Raw genomic sequence first — 23,367 nt, forward strand, 5'->3', positions numbered from 1 at the left:
ACACTCTGCACCTGCAGCTGGAACCTGATTCCCTATGTGGCACCTTCACCTTCCTCCTCTAGAAGCAGCGTGAGATGCCCAAGTGACACAGAAGGGAAGAGACAGCGGCACTCACCAGACTCTCTGTAAGAGCTACAAAACCTAAAAACAACAAATGTCACAGATACCAAAATTAGCATCACATATTTTAAGTTTGTTTGCTTATTTTGAGAGACATAGAGCAAGCCGGGAGCGGGGGGGGGCGGGTAGAGAGACAGAATCCCAAGCAGGCTCTGTGCTGGCAGCACAGAGCCTGATGTGGGGCTCGAACTCACCGACCGTGAAATCATGACCTAAGCCACAAACAAGAGTCAGACGCTCAACCAACTGAACCAGCCGGGCGCCCCAGCCTGCATATATTTAATCGTTTGACAACATATTTGTAATGAATGGTATTTAAGTTACACGTGATGATATTATGCAGGATTGTATATCTTATATTCTAAAATATTTAGAAGATTCAAGGCCCACAGATCTATTTTCGTTACGTGCAATAACCAGTACTGGTTATTCAAGATCAACGTGCCCGTCTGAGTATGTTGCAAGCACAGCAAGAAAGTCAGGAGATGGGACGCTAGGGACAACACCGCTCCAGACGAAATCGACCACACAGGGCCTAGAATATACCCACCACTGACATTTGACAACTTCATCCTTGCAGGCGGCTCCGTGTTCGTACGGGTGGGGTAAGGGGGCGACCAGGACAGAAGAGCAAAACGATTAGTGCCTACAAGAAAGACCTAAGGAGGGGGGTGCCTGGGTGGCTCAGCTGGTTGAGCGTCCAACTTCGGCTCAGGTCATGATGTCACAGTTCGTGGGTTCGAGCCCTGCATCAGGCTCTGTGCTGACCGCTGGCTCAGAGCCCGGAGTCTGCTTCAGATTCTGTGTCTCCTTCTCTCTCTGCCCCTCCCCCACTCATGCTTTGTCTCACTCTGTTTCTCAAAAATAAATAAATGTGAAAGAAAAGACAAGAAAAGACAAGAAAAGACAAGAAAAGACCTAAGGAGTAAAACGCCCAGGTCATCCTGGCTCGAAAGCTCTCAGCTGTAAAGGGAGCCACAATCCGGGGGGGCCTCCCCAGAGCTGTGAGGGGCTCCAGTGGCGGCAGGCCCTGCCCGTCCTACACTAGCCTACGCAACGTCCCTGGAGAGACCTCCTGTCCCAATCCTCAGCTGTCCCCTTGGGGCTTCGCTGTTCTTCCACAGGGTCTGGAACCCTGCTCCCGACACAGCTGGAGAGTCCTCTCAGCCACCCAACATCAGATCTCCCGACGGAAGCCCCGCGGCATCTCCACTCGCCCTCTTCCGGGAAGCCTGCACGGGTGGCAGGGAACAGGGGCACTCAGGGATGCAGGCCTCGCCACAGCTGCTGTATGAGGCACTGGGAGGGAGCCACGGGAGCCTCGTCCACCTGCACTTCTCCGGGCCGTCACCAGAGCCTCGGGGCAGTGAGCCGGCCGTGCAGGCCCAGCGACCACAGGCCCTCCTGCGACTCTGAAATCAGGGCTTTCTACATCATGTTCACGCTCCACGGGGGCACCGTGGAAACATGGACACGTGAGGTGTCCTGTGGTCACAGTACAACGTGACTCCGTCCACACGGTGTCGGCCAGTAAGCGCCACCACAAGAAGGCTCAGCCAGGCAGCACCAAGGGCAATGTCGCCCTGCACCTTAGAATCAAACCTGAAAGGGCCAGTTACGAAACGAAGTGCACAACAGGAAAGCCCAAACAACACGTAAACGTTAACACAAATCAAAGCTGTTACTGGTATGTATGAAAAACACACAGTATTCTGAAACTAAAGAATCCTGGTCAGAAATACTCAGATTTTCATTGCATTTTTTTCGTTCACTCTCTAATCCGAAGCATTCTCTAAATGGACCCTGTGACTGAACGGCACACACAAATTTGCTATTTATGCTTAAATGCCAGGCAAGGATTAGGATTTAGTCTTGCAAAGTTTTAAAATATCTAAAGGAAACAACTTAGAGAGTTACAGTTCGCTACCTACAATTTAGGAAAATCAGCCCAAATTTCCTTCTCATTCTGTCAAATTCAGGTGCGATCTCTGTACCAAGCCCAGCTCACCGCTCACACGTGACGCACACAGGACACACCCCTCCCGCGTGCACCGTGTGGACCAGATAATGAGCCACAAGACCCCCGGCTCATCCCATCGTGCAGGAAGCCTCCTTCCCTGGTAGCTCACGGGACACTCCTGAGTACAGCACTTCCAGCAGAGCTGTGCGCGTTTCTAACCTCCCCTCCTCCACTCTGCCCTAACTCGGCACTGAATGTAAAGGAAGAACCTGGGAGTCCGCACAGCCCCCACACGGACACAGGCCCCTCCAGGCAAGGAGGCACCGTATCACACCGCCTCCCTGCCACACTCAAAATGCTGGGCATGAACACAGCCCCCAGAAAAATATAACCAAACACTGGGTTCTTGTGAAATCCCTCAGCATGAACCAAAGTGAAGAACACCACGTTAATTTTCAAATTTTAGCACTGAAATGACATTGTAAGTCTTTTCCCAAACTTTGTGGAGGATGCCGTGAAACCTCTTTCAATAAATAACAAGTCTGAAAGCCAAGATAATCAAGATTTAGTAAAAGTGACATGAACCTCCCCTCCACTACCCCCTTCCTCACTATATACACTGTCTGCAGTCCTAAGAAAGAGACTGTTAATTCTTTCTTAACAGCCCCAACCAGGAATGACAATTTTGTTGGCTGACTGAAGAGCTGAACTCTTAAAGTAGTTGAAAGATCGGGTACAAAGGGGAGCTCCAGAGTGGACCAGTGATTTTTGGAGAAAATATCTATAAACTGAATTCCAGAAACGCCGGTTCCTACTTGACAAGAACACATCCTTGTTAACCTTGTGACCTTCATGGATGTATGCTTAATTATGTAGAAGCATACCAAATAACTAAACATAAATGCAAAGTGTTTTTACAATATGTAAACACATAGGTAACGTTACATATATTCTCCAGTATCACTTACTTAATAACATTTCCATCTTAATTTGGCAGGTTCGGGGGCGCCTGGGTGGCTTGGTGGGTTAAGTGTCCGACTTCGGCTCAGGTCATGATCTCACGGTCTGTGAGTCCGAGCCCCGCGTCGGGCTCTGTGCTGACAGCTCAGAGCCTGGAGCCTGTTTCAGATTCTGTGTCTCCCTCTCTCTCTGCCCCTCCCCTCTTCATGCTCTGTCTCTGTCTCAAAAATAAATAAACGTTAAAAAAAAAAAAATTTAATTCGGCAGGTTCGTAAAAGACCTGTGTTGAGTCCCAATGTTGGAGCCATGAAGCTCAGTTACTTACTTACAAGAAAAATGCAAAACACAGAATATGTAAATACGCTTTGATCCAAAAGAGTCAGAATATCCATGTGGCCCCAGGATGGGCTGAGCCTCACGGGCCGGTGAGGGGTGGAGGGGGGTTATCTCGACCGTGCTGGGGGACAATGTGCAGGGGACTCGAGCCCCTCAACGGCCCAGAGCCTGCTTGGGATTCTCTCTCTCTCTCTCTCTCTCTCTCTCTTTCTCTCTCTCTCTCCCTTCCTCTGAAAATAACTAAATAAATACACTTTTCTTAGAAAGTGGCTACAAGGCTTTCTGAAGCTTGCTTTCAAAAGCAACCCCCACACCCCCGTGCCCTACACCTAGAAGCAGGCAGGTGGGATCGCTGGAGGAAGGACCGTGCCCACAGGGACACGCAGGGATGGTGCTCAGGGAGAGACGTGCTCAACAGAACTGGCCTCCCTGACCCACCCCTCCTCCCCGACCCACCCCTCCTCCCCGCATCTGTCACGCGGCTGCTGGAATCCGCTCCAGGCATGGCTGTCAGAGGCATTTGAGGAGACGGCACCCGCCAGGGCTGGCTGTGCAGAGCCCGCCAGCCCAGGGTCCAGGAGGGTGGCCCCAGGAGAGGGCCAGACAGCAACTCCTTCGCAGGCTCTGTTGCTGGGAACAGCTCTTGAAGAACCTGAGAACCACCCTCGACAATCTGGTCGCACAAATACCGCCTGAGGTCTGCCAGCAGCTGGCCGGTGGCCCAACCAGGGCACGGCCCTGATCCCTCACTGTGGCCGTCCCCTGCCTCTCTCTGTCCCTCCATCCGGAGACTGCCTCTCTGCGCTGCGTCGACAAGGAGGAGCAGGGACGGTGAGACCGCACAGGCCTGTGTGTGCTCACATGCCCGGTGTCAGCAACTCACCCAGCTCGGAGCGCCCGAGCCTGTGGCCTTGATGTCGTCATGGCATGCAGCAATGCCCCATGGGTCCCTGGCTCTGCCCCCTGCAGACACCCCACCTCCAGCTTCCCTCAAGGCCAAACCTAAAACTACTTCCAAAGCACCCCCACCCCCCCACCCCCCCACCCCCGCAGCCCCAGACTCCCTACAAATGCACAGCTGCCCACGGCAACCTGCAGTGGCCCGGGGTGCCCTTCAGCCCTGCTCCTCTGCCCTGGCCCCTCCCCAGCCTGGTAAGTCTGCCTGCCTCTCGGGCCTACGGCAGGCAGCGCTGCAGTGTGCCCGTGGCCCCGGGCCGGGTGCCACAGCCATCGTCCTCACCACGTCCAGTGAGCACTGCCTCTGTGTGTGCCGCTGCCTCTCCCAAAGGCAGGCGGGGGCCCTGCCCTGACGTGGGCAGGCACCCCCTTTTCAAGTCCCAAGGTAAGCGCTTGGGAAAGGGGCTCATGCTCAGAAACGCCTCCTGGATACACACACTGAATTCTGGGTTAAAACCAGTTACGTCTGAGGAAAACAACATTACAACGGTAATTCAAAGCGAAAGATCCCTCTTAAACTATCTCTTTGTTTTACGAAATACCGAAGCCAGCACATCTGCCACGTTTGTTGTCTTCGCAACACTCGTCCGCCACTACTACGTGTCTTCAGGCTCCGACAATAAGCGCCTGGTGTATATGTCTGCTCTGTAAGAAACTGGCCGTGCAGCAAAACCGCTCTCTTCATCTGAGGAGGCTGCATTCACCTGGTTTCTGGTTTTGTTCACAAACGGTAAGTTTTTTTTTTGTTTGTTTGTTTTAAAGTTTTATTTATTTGTTCTTGAGAGAGAGGCAGAGAGAGGGAGAGGGAGAGAGAGGAAATCCCAAGCAGGCCCTGCACTGTCAGCACGGAGCCCGATGCGGGACTCGAACTCACACACTGTGAGATCACGATCTGAGCTGAAAGTAAGAGTTGGACTCTCAACCGACTGAGCCACCCAGGCGCCCCACAAACGGTAAGTTCTAAACCCAACTGGCTTCCAACCACTTTCTCCAAACGCATCTTTTTAAGGCTTTTCTGTGCAGTGCTTTCTCTCGCCGTCAAATTAACTTCTTGCTCTAAAGGAAAATACAGGACAACGAAAGACTACAGAACAAGGGGTGGGGGCAGGACGTCGTCGAGATGCAGGCACAAGACTGGAGAGGAAGGGGGAGGCCACGAGGACCGGCTCGGACCTCATCACAACCCAGCTCGACCCTGGCACCGTGTCCTGGGCAAGGACGGTGCGCCACGTCAAAGCCACGGCACCCTGACCTCAACAACAGGTTCTTCCAGCAGACACGAAAAGTTCTCCAAAGGCTCGGATCTAACCAAAAAGCAGGGCTGCAACCTCACTGCTGGCTTACGGCCGAGAGAAACGAAAGCCCGTCACACAAAAACTTGTACGTGAACGTTCGTCCGGCACTGTTCAGAGCCACCAAGAGGAGCAAACGATGGCGATGTCCGTCAAGTGATGACGACAGACAAAATGAGGCGCTTCCGCACGAGGATCCAGGATCCAGCCGTGAAGAGGAATGATGTGCCCACACACGTTACGACACACACGAACCCTTGTGACGCGGTGCTCAGTGGAAGGCCCCACGTTGTGTGATGTGGTTCCACGAAACGTCCAGGACGGGCAGAGCCCCAGCCACAGACAGCAGGCTAGTCATGGCGGCAGGCCACCGGGTTCCTGGTGAGGAACCGCGCCGAACACAGGCAGACACACCTGTGACCAAACCACACCCAAGGACGCGCAGAACAGGACAGCCGGAGCAAGGTCCGAGGACGGACGGCTCCAGAGCTGACACCCCATCCTGGTTGTGACACTGCTCACAGTTTTGCAAAACGTCATCACTGGAAAAACTAGGCAAACTGTGTGTGAGCCTACAATGGCCTCAAGAAAACCAACAAAGAGAAACCGGGGGGAGCCGACCTAGGCCCACCCCCACCGCCAGCTGAGGGCTTGTCCCCTCGGCAGGGCCCAGGCACAGCCCGTGCTCGCGTGACCACAAAGCAAACCTTTTCCAGATGCAGGTCCAGGAGCAGCAGGGAAAGAGATGGGCCGCCCCAGTCAGATGTGGTGGGGAGGGCCTGGAGGGGCAGGGGGGCTGCAGTCAGCACAACCAGCTTCTAGCACTACAGCAGGTGAGGTTCCTCTCAGGCTCCGAGGACACCGATTTCAGAGGCAGCCACATGCGACCGGGGTGTGGAGCCCATGTGGAGAAGTCTCTGGAAGGGAGGGGCTCCCGGCCACGACCTGGGGAGCAGTGCCGAGTACCCACACAGCCTGCCAGCACCTCTCCGGGACCACCCTTGTCAGGACCCTGGGGCCCCGCCACACCCTCAGCACAGTACAGGTTCTGCAAGCAGTGACCCTGAACCCTCCCACCCCATCGCGTCAGGCAAAATGGTCAAAGGCTCCTACAATCCGCCCCAGGAACCACGGAGCCAACTCCCCCAACTAAGAGGGGGCAGTGTCTGCCTTGAGCACAGCTCCCACTGCTGGTGAAAACGAGCCGACCGAAGCCCGCGGTCCACCCGGCTGAGGATGGCAGTGGTGTCTACTGGCCCGCGCTCACCTGACCTCACTTCCTTCCCCCACAAGTCCCAGATGCAGAAGTGAGGTGTAACCAAGGAGACCATCATCCTGCGTTAAGATCTCCACGACTCCGGTCAGAGAGAGCCGAGCGCGGCCGCGATGCCCCTGCACCTGCAAGGCCTGCAGATCTGCACGCACACCGAAGGACCAGGTGAGAACCCTCTGCTGCCCACTGACCCTGAGCCCCGTGGCTGCACAGCTCAGCTCCATGCTTCAGTGTCCCTAAATATGTTTGGCAATGACACGGTCAGTCTCCCCATCTCATGACAAATGAGAATTAAAAACCACCACGGGCCTGTGTTCTTTTCTGACATACCGGGAAGGAGACAGACTGGCTTTCGTTTCTTTCCCATCAACTCAAGAAAGGCACAAGTCCCAAAGAGGACGGCCTGAACACCAACACTCAGCAGAGTAACTATTCCCAAGAAACAAACCAACATGGCCAACTTCACGGTCTGGTGCGGTTTTAACCCAACAGACTGAGACATGGCGGCTCCAGGCAGCCAAGAGCGAGCACACGCGTTCCCTTTATGTCAGCACACGAGCCCAACAGTCTATCCCAGCACAGCTTCTCAGGGGCAGGAGAGGAGGAGGGCAGCGCAGGCTGGAGATCTGCACCCCACCCCCAAGAAGGGGCTCTCCCAGGTGGCCAGGGTGACACACATCCGCCAGAGCTATGCTAGCTAGCAGCACCCAAAGATGGCAACGCTGAGGGGGAGGGCAGGCGCACCTGGTCCCCTCCAGGCCTCTGCCCACGGTGGGCGTGTCCTGATGCCCAGCCGCACAGAAACCAGAGAACCACGTGGAAGGCAGGTGCACTGACCAGGGCAGGCCACGTATTTATCTAACAGCCGGAATGTGAACCCATCAAAACACCCATCTCCGATGCTCCGGCACATTACGCAACACCAAAGACGGTTGGTTCATCAAGAACCACTTCTTAAGAAGTCCTCCTGAACTCTAAAGTGGGAACCAGAGGAGCAATGGGTTCCAGAACACAAGAGTACGAGTGAAGGTCTGCACTGAACCCAGGGGTCCCCCCACTGATTGCTGCCTCAAACCAAAGAAACACGAAGAGACCACCAAGGACAGCACCTGACTCTCACATAAATAAAGGATTGTAAACACTCGATTCTGTGAAAAATGACCACTAGGGTTTACACCCTAAGGAGGAAAAGAAAAAGTAAGCCCGTAACAAGATGGACCGTAACACTCCAGGTCTATGAGAAAAGCCACACGGTGCCATCCTCCATGGACAGGGTGAGGGAACCACCCACAGCCACACAGCACCACCACCACCACATTCTCCTCCATCAAGAGGGCGGGGGCAGCGGGGGAGCTGCCTACAAGAGGGGTTTGCAGGAAGCCCAAGCAACAGGCCCATCCAAAGGGAGCCCCTGGTCTGGAGCGAGGTGGTCAGCAGGCCTTCAAGGGACAGTCAAGAGTGCCAGCGGCTCAAACCAAGCACTGATAAGAGAACAAAGGCCAAGATTCTTAAAGGTCTTTAACCAGAAGAGATTCTGCCAAAGAATGTGCGAGTATAAAGCATGATGTCTGAGATTTACATTAAAACATTAAAGTTTAAAAACTTAAAAAAAAAAAACAAAGACACAAAAAAGCAGGGGAAGGAAACAGATGTAACCGGACTGGCAAAATGTTGGTGACTATTGAAACTGGGTAGGTATACAAGGGCACTATTCTCTCAGATTCTGTGTATGTTTAGAAATATCCCTAACAGAAAGTTAAATAAAAATTTTAACTTTGTGTGACGTCAGAGAGCTGCCATGTCTTGGTGGCTCACTGAAACTCACTCCCTGGCAATACACCGTCCTCCCTCTCAGCCACAGCTGTCCACCAGTCCCCCACGTGTGTTCCCCACTCACCCAGTTTCCCAGCTCCTTCACAGAAGCGCTGCTGTGCACATGCTCACACGTGCACGCACGCAGCGGAGGAAGGCTAGAGGGACCACAGCCGATGTTCTCACGACAAGAAACGAACATTCAGATCACCGTCATTCTGTCTCTCCCCCTTACTACTAGCGTGAGGAGCTCTCCTCCAGGTTCAGACCACTGGATGGGAGAAGAGACACAATGCTAGCCAGTAAGAGGAAACGCCTCCGCGAGTCCTCCAGTCTAACCCAAAAGAGTTATGTCACTTTCCCAAGATCCTAAGCCAAGCTAATGGCTGAACCTGAACAAAAAAGCCTTATTTCCAAAACCATACCAAAATAAATGGTGTAGCTACGGGGTGAAAGGCAGTACCTCTGTCCTACCGACACTGGACCCTGGCCTCACGGCACCCTCACGGCACCGTGCTGTAGGCCGGTGCCTACAGCCTAGGATGGAGAGTACCTGCCACAGCGCATTCTGGTCCCTAAAAACGGAGGCACACCAGGGACACCTGTACATGCCATCAAGTACCATGACCAAGGCCAGAGCAGTGTCCCTCCTCCCTATGCTGTGCTCCCCCCACAGGCCTCCCAGTGCCTGACTCGGGTCCCAGCCCCAGAGGTCGAGGTGAAGGTGCAGAGAGCAGTGGAGGGCTCCCTGTCAACAGGAGGAAGATGGTCTGCAGGTATGGGAAGATCACCCTGGGAGCTGGGGGCCTGGGCACCCCCACCACCCGATGCCCTCCCAGCTACACAGGATGGCTGCTCTGGCCTCACCCAGCAGGGCAGTGCATTCCAGGTGCCGATGGCACGAAGAGCACAGCATCAAGGTGTCTCCTACAGCCGTGGCCAAGCCCAGGCACGCATCTGGGTGCACTAACGCTGCTGCTCCCCAGGAGGGGCTGGCCCACAGAAAGGACACTCGGCACACGTGTTCATCCGTGCCCACTAACACTCTTTAAAAAGCTAGCCCGAAAATGTATGAGGCCGGGACATGCCCAGAAAGCGTTTCGGACTGGTTCCTGGGTGGTGGGGACAGCCCCTCGCCCGCCCCACGCCACACACGCGGCAGGTCCGAGAGCAGTCTGCAGGCGGCAGGGCCCGGAAGGCAGCGGGCAGGCGTCTCCGCAAACAAGGTGCACTTGGGCTCTTTATCTCATTATCACAAATCCAAGAATTTCTGAGATAGACCGTCTACCAGCTTCTAAGTGGAATGAAAAATTTATAAGATAATTAAAAAAAAAAAAAAAAAAAAAGGAAGCTCAAATCAAGTGTAAACCACCAACAGGTCTCAATACACGTTGAAACCTGGACGTGGGGCTAAGAGACTGGAGGCGCAGCCTGCGTGAACGAGCCACGCGTGTGCCCCCGACCAGGTCAGGGGTTCCGGCGGCAGCTCTGGCAGTGTGCTCAGCACCCACATGCTCCCAAGGGCACCCCGAACTCTCGGGACCCTGCTCCGCCCCTCCCCTCACGAACACCAGCCCTTCGAGGGGCGGTACGTGCAGCCCCAAATACGGAAGATCATATATGCTCACCGTCGACGAGCTCGGGCCGAGGGTGGAGGACAAACCGGACGACTGCCCGTTCATGTTCTAATTATCTCCAAATAATTTCCCGAGGAATATAATTTTCATCAAAAATCTCAAAGATACAAAAAAAATTTTAGAACGAGCCTGCTACAGAGCCCTACCATCTCACAGTTTCCAGCCCTCGTAGCCCTCGTCTCTCAAACCACACACCCTCGTCTTTATTCACCAGACATTCTATTTTCTCCGTCTCCAAACTGCTCAGGCTTCAATTCAGGTCCAAATATAAATGAGCATGTATCAAACGCCTCCTTTCTACCAAGAAAGCCACTGTGAAAGATGTTATTTCTGGCATCCCAGCTGCAAAGTGACGATGCATTTTTAACTCCTTCTCTCCTAAGTTGTAGGGTGCCGGGGGCCGGCAGGTACCTGGCTGGCAAGCTACCCCAGAGCACACGTGGCCGCACCTGCATCCCTGGGGGCCCCGCACGCCCTGCAGACCCACCTGAGGACACCACCGAACCAAGGGAGCTGCCCCGGGCAGCGAACAGTCAACATTTTTGCCGTAAGGCCAAACGAGTCTTTGCTTAAAGACAAAAATCAATAGGACACAGGTTCATTTGCAGAGAATCTAGAGAGAAGTGCAGGGGAACTGACAGAGCTGCTGAACTGACAGCCACAGGCTCTCCTATCAGTGTACTTTCTGCAGGGAGGTGGAGGGAGGAGGAAGAGCATGCTGGGGAGAGCTGGTGGCAAATATATAAACAAGGCTTCACACGGGGTGCCTGGGGGGCTCGGTCGGTGGAGCGTCCGACTTCGGCTCAGGTCATGAGCTCACGGTCTGTGAGTTTGAGCCCCGCGTCGGGCTCTGTGCTGACAGCTCGGAGCCTGGAGCCTGCTTCGGATTCTGTGTCTCCCTCTCTCTCTCTGCCCCTCCCCTGCTCACGCTCTCTCTCTCCCTCTCTCTCAAAACTAAACAAACATAAAAAAAAATTTTCTAATAAAAATAAACAAGGCGTCACTGACACAACTGGCACCAGGCACCAGGGTTTAAAGGAGAAATCGTGCAGCTCTGGCCTCAACGACCCAGCAAGTCAGTCCTTGGGTCAGGGACACAGTGACAAGTGGAGACAGTAAGGAGAACAGGCAGAAGGCACTTCCCGGCATGTGCTCCAGAGGAAAGCTCGCTGCGCAGACGCACCAGCCCCGGTTCCTACAGGCCCAGCGCCCAGGCCCTGAGCAGACAGTAAATAATCGATCCCTAGCGTGAGTGCAGGGGTGGGCAAAAAGACGAGACAGCAAGAAGGGAGGAAGACCGCAGAAACTCCCCAAACGCCCACACCCGTCAGTCCGGGCACGTTGTCTGAAGGAGCGACAGCTTTCTCACTGTAAAAACCCCAACCAACATCGTCACAGAAAGCCGTATTATGACGAGAATTCTAGTTTCTGAACCAATGCGCCCCACCTCTCCACTGACGTTTACAAGCCTTAGGCGTGAGCACACTTTCTCTAAGTCAACACTGAAACACGCCTCCTGGCCCAGATCTGCTGTGCCTAGGTGCACACTACCTGATAGAACTGCAAGGACCTGTAACCCTGACCTGGTTCCCCACTGCTCAGTTTAGAGGAGAAAAGCAAGAATTAGAGGACTTGTCTGTCTCAAGGTACCCAGAGCGTGCACGGGCAGGATCCACACGATCACCCCAGGAGGACAACCCTGGAAAAGGTTCAGACATCAGCACTCCTTTGTGGACTCCCGCTGGGCAGCTCCTGACTGGAGGAGCCGGGGGGGGGGGGGGGGGGGGGGGGGACATGACCACAAGTTTCAGTTTCCCCCAGCTCAGACCAGCCCCTCCCCCGGCGCTGCTGGCTCGCAACCCGAAAGCGGATGGGCACGCAGCCGATCAAAAAGTGGGACCAGTGGCCTCCCACCACCTGGAAATACGTACCTACGACGTAAGGCAGAAAAGATGCTGTGGTGCTGGTTACGATGAGAGACAGTTATGGGGAGCAAGGTCATCTAGAACACAAACAGGGAGGAACCACAAAAGGAAACAATTATTTCGCGGATACAAGTTGCAAGACAACGGAAAGCCACCAAGAGAGATGCAATTTAAGATCCCGAAGGAAATCCAAACGCTTCTTCCTGGCTGCGACTCCCCAGCTCCTCCAGAGAGGCATCCACAGCCCCTGTACACACGCGGGGGATGCCTGCTATTTACCGTGTACCCGCAACGAGAGGGCAGCGAGGTCGCCCCGGAACAAGGCTGCACCGGGAACAACCAGAGCCTGGCGGCCAAAGTCAAGTTGAGGCCCCAACGGCGGTGACGATGGCTCTGCGGATTCAAGACGCAGCCACTGGATGGTCACTCAGATGAAAGCAAAGGACCGGAACCAGGTTATATGGGCACCAAATGGGCACATGTGCAGATCCCCCAGACCTGGAGAGCTGCCTCCAGGCCCAGCCCCACCCCCACCTTCCTTTCCCATTAGTGTGCATGCATCCCGGCAGGAAGGTGACCATATCTCACGCCCACTAGCACCATGCGGGAACTTCCCATGCTGCGTGTCTGTCAACCCCAGCTCCCAAAGAAGGAGGCACTCCAGCGAAAGCAAATGTCGAGACCAAGTATCTAAATGGTCCCCTGTCCGTCCCAAATCCAACTCAGGGAAGAATGATCTCCAAGGCTTCCCTGAAGAGCCCAGGCTTGTCTCACACCCCACCCTCAAGCCCTGAGTCCTGGAGCACGGGGAAGGGACCGGCAGTGCTGCTCCAGCCACGACCAGGGAGAGCCTGCCGCGAGGTGCCCAGAGCTACCCACTCACGGCCTTCCAGAGTTCCAGGGTGGAGGGATACGCAGGCACACCTCAGGAAGAAGGCTAACTTGTCTGGGGACATGTTCTCCCCTCACTTGCTCTGAAGCTGGTGAATCGTCAGTCACCCTAGGTGTCTCCAAACACGGCTGAGATCCGTAACACAACACCTATCTCCACACGCCAGTACGGAAAACCAATGACAAAAACTGAACTCCAGAGATCAGGGGCAGACGGTCAGAGCGGTGCCTCTGACCAGATTCAATACAGGGGGCTGGCACAGAGAGGGGTGACTGGGGTGGGTGGAGGGTCAGAGGAGGATGAAAACATTCACTGTGGAAAGGGACAGGGTAGGTCTTACAAGGTTTCGTCACCAGAAACCTGTGGCTCCGTGAGGTGATGGATGCCGGGTGAACTCGCTGTGGGGTCATTTGAAAACAGACATCGAATCGCCACCCTGCACACCGTGAATGTCTGCAGTGATACACGTCACTGTATCTCAATGACACTGGAGGGAAAGATCATAAAAACTTTAAAAGGAGGAAGGGACAGGAAATGACGTTTTGCGTCCTCTCACCTCACTCAGGTGGCCCCTGGCCCGACACTTTGTAGCAGCCTACATGTACTAACCGCAGAAATCATGGCTCACATTCAGCAGCCAGAACTGTGGGGGGCGGGGGGCCCTGCCCCGGCAGGTGTGGGCCCGGGGGGGGGGGGGGGGTGAGGGGACACATCAACAGGTGGCTTTCCATGGCAGTCTGTATGAAAGAAGGGAGAGCTTCCAGATCATAGTAACAGTCAAAAAGGGAACTCGAGACTCTTGCCCTGTGGTCTTTACAAAATGATAAAACACCCACCTGTTCGCTTCCTCAAGCAGCAGGGAGGGCGTACCACCTCCGGGAAGAGTGTGCCCTCGAGAGCCCTAGCTGTGATAAAGCACCCACTTCACTGGAAGTCAGGCCGCAGAGTTGCTGGCCAGCAGCACGAGGGGAACGACAAGAGAGAAGGCAAGGTCAAGTCAAAGGACATCCAATTCCAATTTCCTTCAGAAACGCAACTTATTCCCAACTATTAAACAAACCAAACAGGTATTTAATGGCATTTGTAACTTACCATCTTCATTCTTGATTTTTTCATGGTTATCTATTTTGAGAGACAGCGTGTGTGCAAAAGCAGGAGAAGACCGGCGGGGGGGGGGGAATCCCCAGCAGGCTCCACGCTATCAGCACAGAGCCTGATGTGAGGCTCAATCCCACGAACTGGGAGATCATGACCCGAGCCAAAACCAAGAGCTGGACGCTTAACCGACTGAGCCCCTCAGGCGCCCCTCTCTCCATTATTTTCTACCCAGTCCACCGAGTTATTTGAGAAAACACTAACTGTTTTGTAGGCCACCTTACAAACAACACTTTCCTGATGTTGTTCTGCTGTAACTTTTCTGAAAACAAATTTCAAGAGAAGGTTCCAAAACGTCCCATTTTCCACGGCTAAGGAAAGGTCTCCAGTGGTTTACAACGGGAACGTGTGAATGGACAACTTGCTCGCACACAAGGACGGAGACCTTTCTGGTCCGCCCCACGGGCCACAACCAAACAGAGGCCATTCCACTCAGGAGGCTCTTGGCCTCTGGCCATAAAGCGACCACCCACCTGACCAACCTCCCCCCCCAACTGAGAAAACTGCAAGTCAACAGCCGCCATCTCTGCTCCTCCCTCTCTGGACAGAGGGGGAGGCATGAGAAGAGCCCAGAGAAGCCGAGTGTCCCCAGGGCTGGCCCACGAGCTGCTCTTTGCGGCCTCTTCAGCTCCACTGAGTGAGAATGGAGAAGCCAGAGGCACCGTTCAACAATAAGTATGATCAAAGGACTGCATTTTCCTTCTTCGCTCACTTTCAAAGACTTCAGAAATATAAATTCATTTTAGAACAGCCCGTCAGCCACGGCCTTTGGAAGAAAACAATCCTATTCGGCACTATTCTTCATTTTTGGTAACAGAAAGCCCCGTGCTGGCAGGGAGGTGGCCATGTGAAGAACCCACAGAAGATAAGGCACCCCCAGGGGACCGAGAAGCCGGTGCCGCAGCTGGAGGCTAGGGTTAGGCTGCCCTCCAGGAGACCCTCTCTCCATCCAATCGCCCAGGGGCTTATACAGGAAGGACTATGCCCCAGACACAAACTGGGGACAGCCAACTGTCTCCAGCACTTTCATTCATTCTCATTACTGCCCAGGCCATGAACTACCCCAGGGTCTCCAAACCTCTACAACAGACCTCAGAGGGTCAAACCTGAATATTTTAGCAAATCTCATTAAAGCAGAGAAGGAAGTCTAAGCCCTCCCAACTGGCTTTAAAAAGTTAAGGAACATGGGAGGGCTCCTGGGGGTTCAGTCGGTTAAGCGTCCGACACTTGGTTTGAGCTCAGGTCATGATCTCACGGTTCGTAGGCTCGAGCCCCACGTTGGGTTCTGCTCTGACAGCACGGAGCCCGCTTGGGATTCTCTCTCTTCCTCTCTGTCCCTCCCCCGCTCATGGTCTTTCTCTCCTCTCAAAATAAATAAACTTAAAAAAAAAAAAAGTTATGGAACACAATGTCAACCATGTCATGGAAAATCACTGGCTTGGTCATATCTGCCTGTGAAAGAAACAAAGGGGCGCCAGGGTTTCCTCACTCCTCAGATTTTTCATTTTTCTAAGTAAAGCCCTTACTGATTAAAACACACTGGACTTCAGGTGAACAATTTATCTACTTTTAATGTGGGCCAAAAAATAATCCCCGCTGCAAGGTTTTCTATTAACGTAGTGACCAAATGTAACCACGGATTCCTGCAGAGAACCCCACTTTCAAAAGCCAGGTGGCTAAGAGCCACGAGGCATATACCGCTGGTTACACAGGCGATCCCGGAGAACCTGCCCGAGCTTGTCCCTGCCACCCTCGCCCTCCACACGAGGCTCCCATCCCTCAGACCTGAGACGTGGGAGCGGCACGGCCCCCAGCACCAGGACGGCCCGCAAGGCCTCGCCGCCCACAAGGCACCCTGTCCTCGGCCGTGGGCCGCCCCCGGAGGACATGGCACAGCTCTGGGGCGGGGGAGGCCCGGCCTTCCCTGGGAGGGTAGCTACAAGCACGGGGCACTCGGAGCTGCCGCGCTCACCGCTCATGCCCGCCGGGGAACCTGCGGGACACAAGTAACGACAGAGGGGCAAGTCCTGATCTAGTGACGTCACCTCTCGCCTTGTGGCAGGTGGAAAGAGCAGATACTTTCACGAGTCACCAACGTTTTCACTTAAGAAAATACGGCCCGACCAGCACGGATTACAGCAGGCCAGAACAGAAACCACAGAGTCATTTTCAGATGACACAATGACTTCTTTTAAACAGCGAGTTCCTAAAATGGAAGCCCGAGGTGAGGACCCCGTTCCATCACTGGCCAGGCTGCAGGCAAGGGGACGTCTACTCACAGTCGTGTGCCCCAGACGCCGGAATCACCCCTAGGACGCCCCAGGTCAACAGGCAGGAAGGGCTGCGTGACGCGTCCACACAGCGCCTTCCTTGCAGAGCCTCCCGGCGCCCGCACGGTCCACGCCGGGGGCCCTCCACGTCGTCCTGGAGGGCAAAGAAGCCGCAGAAGGCCGTGTGAAGCACCAACAGACAGCCATCCAGATGGGTGGAGCGCGTGCGACGCGCACACAGGGCGTGTGGGAAGCGCGGCTCCACAGGCTGACCCAGAAGGGCGGGGAGAGACGGGCCAGGCCGACCGGCCGGCGCAATCGGGCAGCAAGGCCCAAGCGAGGAAAGGCGCACACCATTTCTGGGACGTGACACCAAGTTAAGAAAACCCCAGCAAGTCTGCTGAGTAATGCAGGTGGAATGTAAACACGGGGACAAGGGGCAGGAGGCCGCTGCTGGCTACCACGAGCCGCCTCCTGAGGGGAGGGGGGGGGTGGGGGCTTTCGGGGTTCACCCTGTGCAGCTGTGAGTTTGAGGCACTTCTATTAAGACTGTACTCAGCTTGTGGACCACTGCCGTGAACAGCCAGTTGGGGGAACAAAGCCTGCACTCACCTACTGGGTTCTTTAAAATAAAATTATTTTGAACTAATTTAAACTTACTACAAAAGCGCAGAGTTCCTGTATACCTTTCAGTGGGCTTCCCCTGATGTTACCATCACACGTAATCACAGTAAAATTATCCCCAACTCCAAAGACCCACAGACGCCACGCTACTAAAAAAGCACAGACCTGACTCCAACGTGACCATCCCACTCTGGTCCAGGCTCCACGCTGCTCTCAGGGTCGGGCTCCCCAGTCCCCCGGCTGAGTTACTTTTTAATGCTATAAAATGAAACAATACTTTGTAAAATTACATGAAACAGACCGAAAGCAGTCTCAGCTTTGCCTGCAGGTCTGCCAAATGAGCAGAGTTTACAAGAAATCCTCAAGAGGATTAAAAAGCCAGAACGCTACGTGTGCGTGTCAGCGGGAAATGTTTAGATCCGAGAAGACACGGTTTGAAGGAAACCGTCCAGAGGCCTGTAGAAGCCCCCTGGGGTCTTGGGCGAGCAGGAATCAGCTCACCACCAGCAGGCGAGGAACCACTTACAGGCGAGAAGCAGGGCCTGCTGGGCTCCGACGGCCAGAGAGCAGCAGAGGCCCGGGGGTGGGGGTGGCCGTCTAGCCCAAAACTGAGCCAGGCCCCGGCCTGCCTCACAGATCCTAAAGGCAAGCCCTGTAAGGAGCAAACTGTTTCCAAGAACTAACTGGATCCTAGAACAAAGCTCAGGAAGATTTTCAGGAACATGAGACTGCGTAGCAAGCACCCAAGGAGGCAAAACTGGATGCCTGGCCTCCAGATACTCCTAGACGTGGAAGCTGGAACAACGGCACAAAACATATACGCGTACGTGCCGACATAAAGAAACAAAGATGTGCTAGAAGACACACGCCTTCCCCACGAGATGCCCCCCTCCGCCTGCACAGGCGCAGGGCTCCAGGCTTGCTCTGGAGGAAGGGGACGGAAGGGGGCCAGGACTGCATGGGGCAGGAACCTGGCAGTCGCCCCCGTGGCCAGGCGGCCGAGGCTAGCACCCACAGGCCATGGTGACAGCATGCACTCTCAGACCGGATACGAGGAGAGGGCACGCCCCTCTCTGGTCCTCTCTCCCCCAAACCAAAACCCCCGTCTACGAAGAAAGCATCAGACAAACCCAAAGACAGGACATCCTACAAAACACTAGCTGGAGCTCCTCCAAACCGTCAAGGTCACAATGACCAGAAGAGACTGAGAAACGGTCCGGCCCAGAGGAAACCAAGCTTAGCGAGGACACGGGACGATTCAGTGTGCTGGGTGGGGCTCGGGCCAGAGAAGGGACGTCAGGGAGGAACGGAGGAAATGGGAATCAAGTCTGCAGGTGGGGTGAGCAGCAAGGCACTGATGCTGGCTGCTGTTTTAAGGAACGTGCCGTGGTGACGTGACACGCTGGCTACCAGGGGAAGCTGGGAGAGAGGTTTACAGGAATTCTCTATTATGTTTACAACTTTTCCAGAAGTCTGAAAGTCTTCCAAAATAAAAGGTGTGTCCAAAAATTACCCCCAGGCATTTTAAGAAATATAACACATACCCCCAGGCATAATAAAGAAAACACAACACAAAGTAAGAAAAACCAATCAAGTGAAACCAGCCCAGAGCTGACAGAGAGGGCCAAAGTAGCAGACTCAGACATTAGTCCGTTACTGCACATCTGGGCTCCCAGGCTCCAAAAAGCAGCTAGAGGGGCGCCTGGTGGCTCAGTCGGTTAAGCGGCCGACTTCGGCTCAGGTCATGATCTCACGGTCAGTGAGTTCAGGCCCCGCGTCGGGCTCTGTGCTGACAGCTTAGAGCCTGGAGCCTGTTTCAGATTCTGTGTCTCCCTCTCTCTGACCCTCATGCTCTGTCTGTTCATGCTCTGTCTCTCTCTGTCTCAAAAATAAATAAACGTTAAAAAAAAATTTTTTTTAATAAATTAAAAAAAAAAAAAAGAGTTTTCCAGATATACAGAAGCTTCAAGAACCTACGAGAAGCAGAACGGCGCTACAAGAAATGTTGGTGGGGTCCTTCAGCTGGAAGGAGGACACTGGGTGAAAACAGGAGTCTTCGTGAAAAGTGGGGCACCAGAAATGGCAACGACACAGCCAACACCTCAGACTTCCTTTCGTAGGTGGTCTCTTGTTTAAACAAAACAACGGCAATCTAGAATGGAGTTTTGCTACTATAGCAAAGCAAAGTGTAAGAAAACAGTTGCAAAGAGACTGGGTGAGGAGACATGGAAAGGTACCTTTGTCAGGTTCTTATGCTACGTACGTGGTACTGGACAGCAGGCTGAAGCCCAGTCATGTCAATAATCACAGAAAGTGTCAGTGGTCTAAACCCCTGTTAAACGGGAAAGGCTGCCAGTTGGATGTCTTTAAAAGGCAAAGCCAACTCCGACAAGGTGGCCTACAAGAAACCCTCTTCAAACATAGAGACAAATTGGCGGGGGGCCGGGGACTCAGTCAGTCAAGCGTCGGACCCTTGATCTCAGCTCAGGTCATGATCTCAGTTTGTGGGTTCGAGCCCTGTGTCCGGCTCTGCACTCACAGTGTGGAGCCCGCTTGGGATTCTCGCTCTCCCTCTCTCTTTCTGCTCCTCCTCTGCTCATTCTCCGTCTCTCAAAGTAAATAAACTTTTTTTTTAATGTTTATTATTTGTTTTTGAGAGAGAAAGAGAGCATGAGCAGGGGAGGGGCAGAGAGAGGGAGACACAGAATCCAAAGCAGGCTCCAGGCTCCGAGCTGCCAGCACAGAGCCCGACGCAGGGCTCGAACTCACAAACCACGAGATCATGACCCAAGCTGCAGTCGGACGCTTAACCCACTGAGCCACCCAGGTGTCCAGTAAATAAACTTTTAAAAATAAATAAGGACAAACTGTTTAATCTGAAAAAAATGGAAAAGGATGCATGCTAATCCTAGTCAAAAGAGAGAACAGGCAGTTTAGTATCAGAGTAGACAGCAGAGCCAAGAGTATCACCAGAGGTAAGGTCACTTCATAGTGAGAAAGAGGCAGAGTCATCAAGGCTGTGACAGCCTCAAATGCACGAGCCGCTAACAACTGAGCTTCAAGATAACTGAAGCAGAAACTGATAGAGCTGCAGAGAGAAATACACAAAAACTACCAACCTCGCCACAGAGCATCTGTAAGGAGGGGGACTGCCCACCCCTGAAGGACAGTAATGAGACTCGTGACCTGGACAGTGGGTTTAGGGTAGATTCCCCCCTTTTCGTGTTTTATTGTATTTTCTACAGTAGGTGGAAAAGGGAAATAAGAAAAACCATGTTTGTTTCTTTTCTGAGAACTTCATAGTGGACCTCTTGGCCCATTTTCTAAACAAAAGGACAGCATGGGGCACAGGCTGAGGTGCCCAGGTCCCAACTGAGGAACATTCGCTGAGGATCGGCCTGCAGGCTGCCGTGACTGCACCGCAGAACCTGGCTGCACAGGCTGGTCTCTAATCTGGCAGGGGACAGCCATCAGAAGTGACCCAACACCATCACCAAGCTTGTCGTCATCGACAGCCCCGTGCCCAGGGCCTACCTGTGCTGCTGAATGCCGAACTCCTGGACCAGAACACTCCCTTAAGGGTGCTTTTTTCTGAACACGAAGTTGGGGGGGGGGGGGGACGACGACCCACTGGAAACAGATTTTAGCCAATTCTGTTACCTAAGCAACAAAACATTCTTGAGAGTGAACCTGTGTCTGACCTCCCCTGGTGACCCCTCCTAGCATCTGAAATAAATGAGTGGCCCTCTGTCATGCCATTTAGCAAAGGCATTTGGATACCAATTTACTCCTTCCTCATGGACCTCAGATCTGACAGAGCTTGAGTTTGATAAAACCAAGTAAACAAGATGCTTCAGCATCAACTCTGAGGAACGACTAGACAATTATCTCAAAGCAACTATGGGCACGAGCCCATACCCATTCCAAAAGCACTTCCCCCGCAACCCTGTATCTGCTCCAGGCCCCCTCCCCCACTCCAGCAAGAATCAGGGGGCAGGGTCAGGGGGAGAGGGGGCAAGGGTGTAGCTTAATCCATACAGGAAAAGCTGGGAAAAACTAAAAACTGTTCATGGTGACACATAAATGAGTGAAGTGAATGAGCAAAGGGGCATCCAAGGGTGTGACGGAGCCCTGTCCCAAGAGCTGCGTGCCTCGGGTCTGAATTCACTCAGCTCTGCTACAGCCAAGGAGAAGCCTGGGGACGTCTTCCATTCAGGTTCACTTGTTCTGTCCCTGTGGAGCCCACCCCTCTCGCCCCCGCCCCTGAAGGAAGTCAACTTTACAGGAGGTGGGGTGGCACAGCCCACAAAGAAGAAAGGCCTGTTTCGAGCTGAAACAAACAAAAACAACTACGAAATAGGGTTTCAAACTAAAGCCTCGCCACAAATGTTTGGAAATTAAACGTGGCTCTTGGATTCTTCGGAGTGGGCTTCAGTCTGAAAGACAACTTTGCTCTTGCTTCTTGAGACTATTTGAAAACCCTAAAATTGCATGGGGAAAAATAACACGAAGACTGTATGAGCTACACTTATTACGAGGTTTACATGTGTAATAATGTGCAGATTAGAACACAGGCATCTCATTTCCCAAAACAGGAAAGGACCTAGGATCCTGACACATTATCCGTTCAAAGAATCTATGATGGCAGGAGAAATTACTTGTATACCTTTCTTTTAATTTCTTAAAGAAAAACATCAAACCTGCTTGCTGAGATTATTACGTCATGCTAGGGTGAGTCTGCTGGTTTGTTCTGTCATAAACCAATCCCCCTTCATTTCCCTGCCCCTGCTCCCTGTGTGCACAAGCGCCCACACACGCACCTGCACACGTCCGGTCCCGAACGGTCTCACGAACCCTGGACACCCCTTGCCAGGGCCCCTTTTCCCGCAGGCGCCTCAACTCCATGGCGCCCAAACCACAGCTTCTCCAATCATCTCCTCCTTCCTGTGTCTCCTGTCTCCACAGGGCGCCACTGTCCTTCTGTGGCCGCACCTCAGGATCTGCTTGCCCTCCTTCCAAGCCCACATTCTGGGAGGCCCTCCCTCAGGCCCTCAGTCCCCGAGCAGCCATGGAGTCAGAGACTCTTGCCTGCCTCCCGGGCTCCCTGACCCACAGCCCTCTTGTAACACATGCTCCTGTTTAGCCCCCTTCAGGACGCCTCCTGGTCCGGCACTCGGCGCGCACTCTGGGTAACACATGCCACACCTGGAGACCCGGCCAGCTTTTACACGGCATCTTGCACTACCAGAGGCTACATATTTACTCAACAGGAGGAAATACGTCAACGAGAAGTTCCATTTTTATGTGTACAAAAAAACTGATGCCTAAGAGGAATCACAAAGAAAGTTCTCTAGGGGCGCCTGGGTGGCGCAGTCGGTTAAGCGTCCGACTTCAGCCAGGTCACAATCTCGCGGTCCGTGAGTTCGAGCCCCGCATCGGGCTCTGGGCTGATGGCTCAGAGCCTGGAGCCTGTTTCTGATTCTGTGTCTCCCTCTCTCTCTGCCCCTCCCCCATTCATGCTCTGTCTCTCTCTGTCCCAAAAATAAATTAAAAAAGTTGAAAAAAAAAATTAAAAAAAAAAAGAAAGTTCTCTAAACAGAGACGGATTGAATTCTGAGGGCTACAAATAAGAAAAGCGCAAACTCCATTTGTCAAAAAGGGAAGTGGGTCCTGACCCACAGCTCTGATTGTGCATCTCCGACGAGGCTGGCAACTCCCAGGGACGCTGCTCCGCGGCCCCTTTCACGACGTCCCGACGCGCAGCACACTCCCGCCAGGCGCTCGGCAGCCTTGCGCACAATCCAGCGCGGAGAGGAGGGGCTCAAGGGTCCTTGCAGGACAGCAGGCCCCCTGGTCCACCCCGCAACGCGGCCACATTCTAAGACTACAACCCCACCCGGGCTTCCGGGTCAAGGAAAACAGAGGGCCCCAACCCCGCCAAGCCTGCCACACCGCTCTCAACCACCAACGAACTCTTGCCAACACAAAAATGCCTCTGACAGAAAAAGTCTTTTCCTATATGGAAAAACCCGAAAAAGATCGTTTCCTATATGGAAATCATATTTTGAAGATATGTACAGGATTTGACATCACAGTTCAGAGTAATTGGCCTAAAAAGTCAAAAATAGGAAGTTATTGAGGTACTGACTAAAAG

The 23,367-nt window shown here is 53.6% G+C and overlaps 1 protein-coding gene across 23 annotated transcripts in view; it reads right to left on the minus strand.

Moving 5' to 3' along the window:
- The window catches only part of ANKRD11 (ankyrin repeat domain 11), a 178,631-nt gene that overhangs the window by 71,655 nt on the left and 83,609 nt on the right, over positions 1-23,367 (minus strand). For 3 of the 23 annotated variants that reach the window (XM_045046554.1, XM_045046550.1, XM_045046556.1), the window contains exons 3-4: positions 14,001-14,114; positions 12,279-12,349 (exon numbers count right to left, since the gene is read on the minus strand). The exons of 16 other annotated variants lie outside the window; for them this stretch is intronic. The gene's annotated coding sequence lies outside the window, so the exon portion shown is untranslated. Of the gene's footprint in view, positions 1-12,278; positions 12,350-12,551; positions 12,800-14,000; positions 14,115-23,367 lie in introns of those variants that run through there. 4 more of the 23 variants (XM_045046555.1, XM_045046552.1, XM_045046557.1 and 1 more) reach the window with 2 other exon arrangements.

Source organism: Felis catus, chromosome E2 (assembly GCF_018350175.1).
Source record: "Felis catus isolate Fca126 chromosome E2, F.catus_Fca126_mat1.0, whole genome shotgun sequence".
NCBI classification, from domain to species: Eukaryota; Metazoa; Chordata; class Mammalia; order Carnivora; family Felidae; genus Felis; species Felis catus.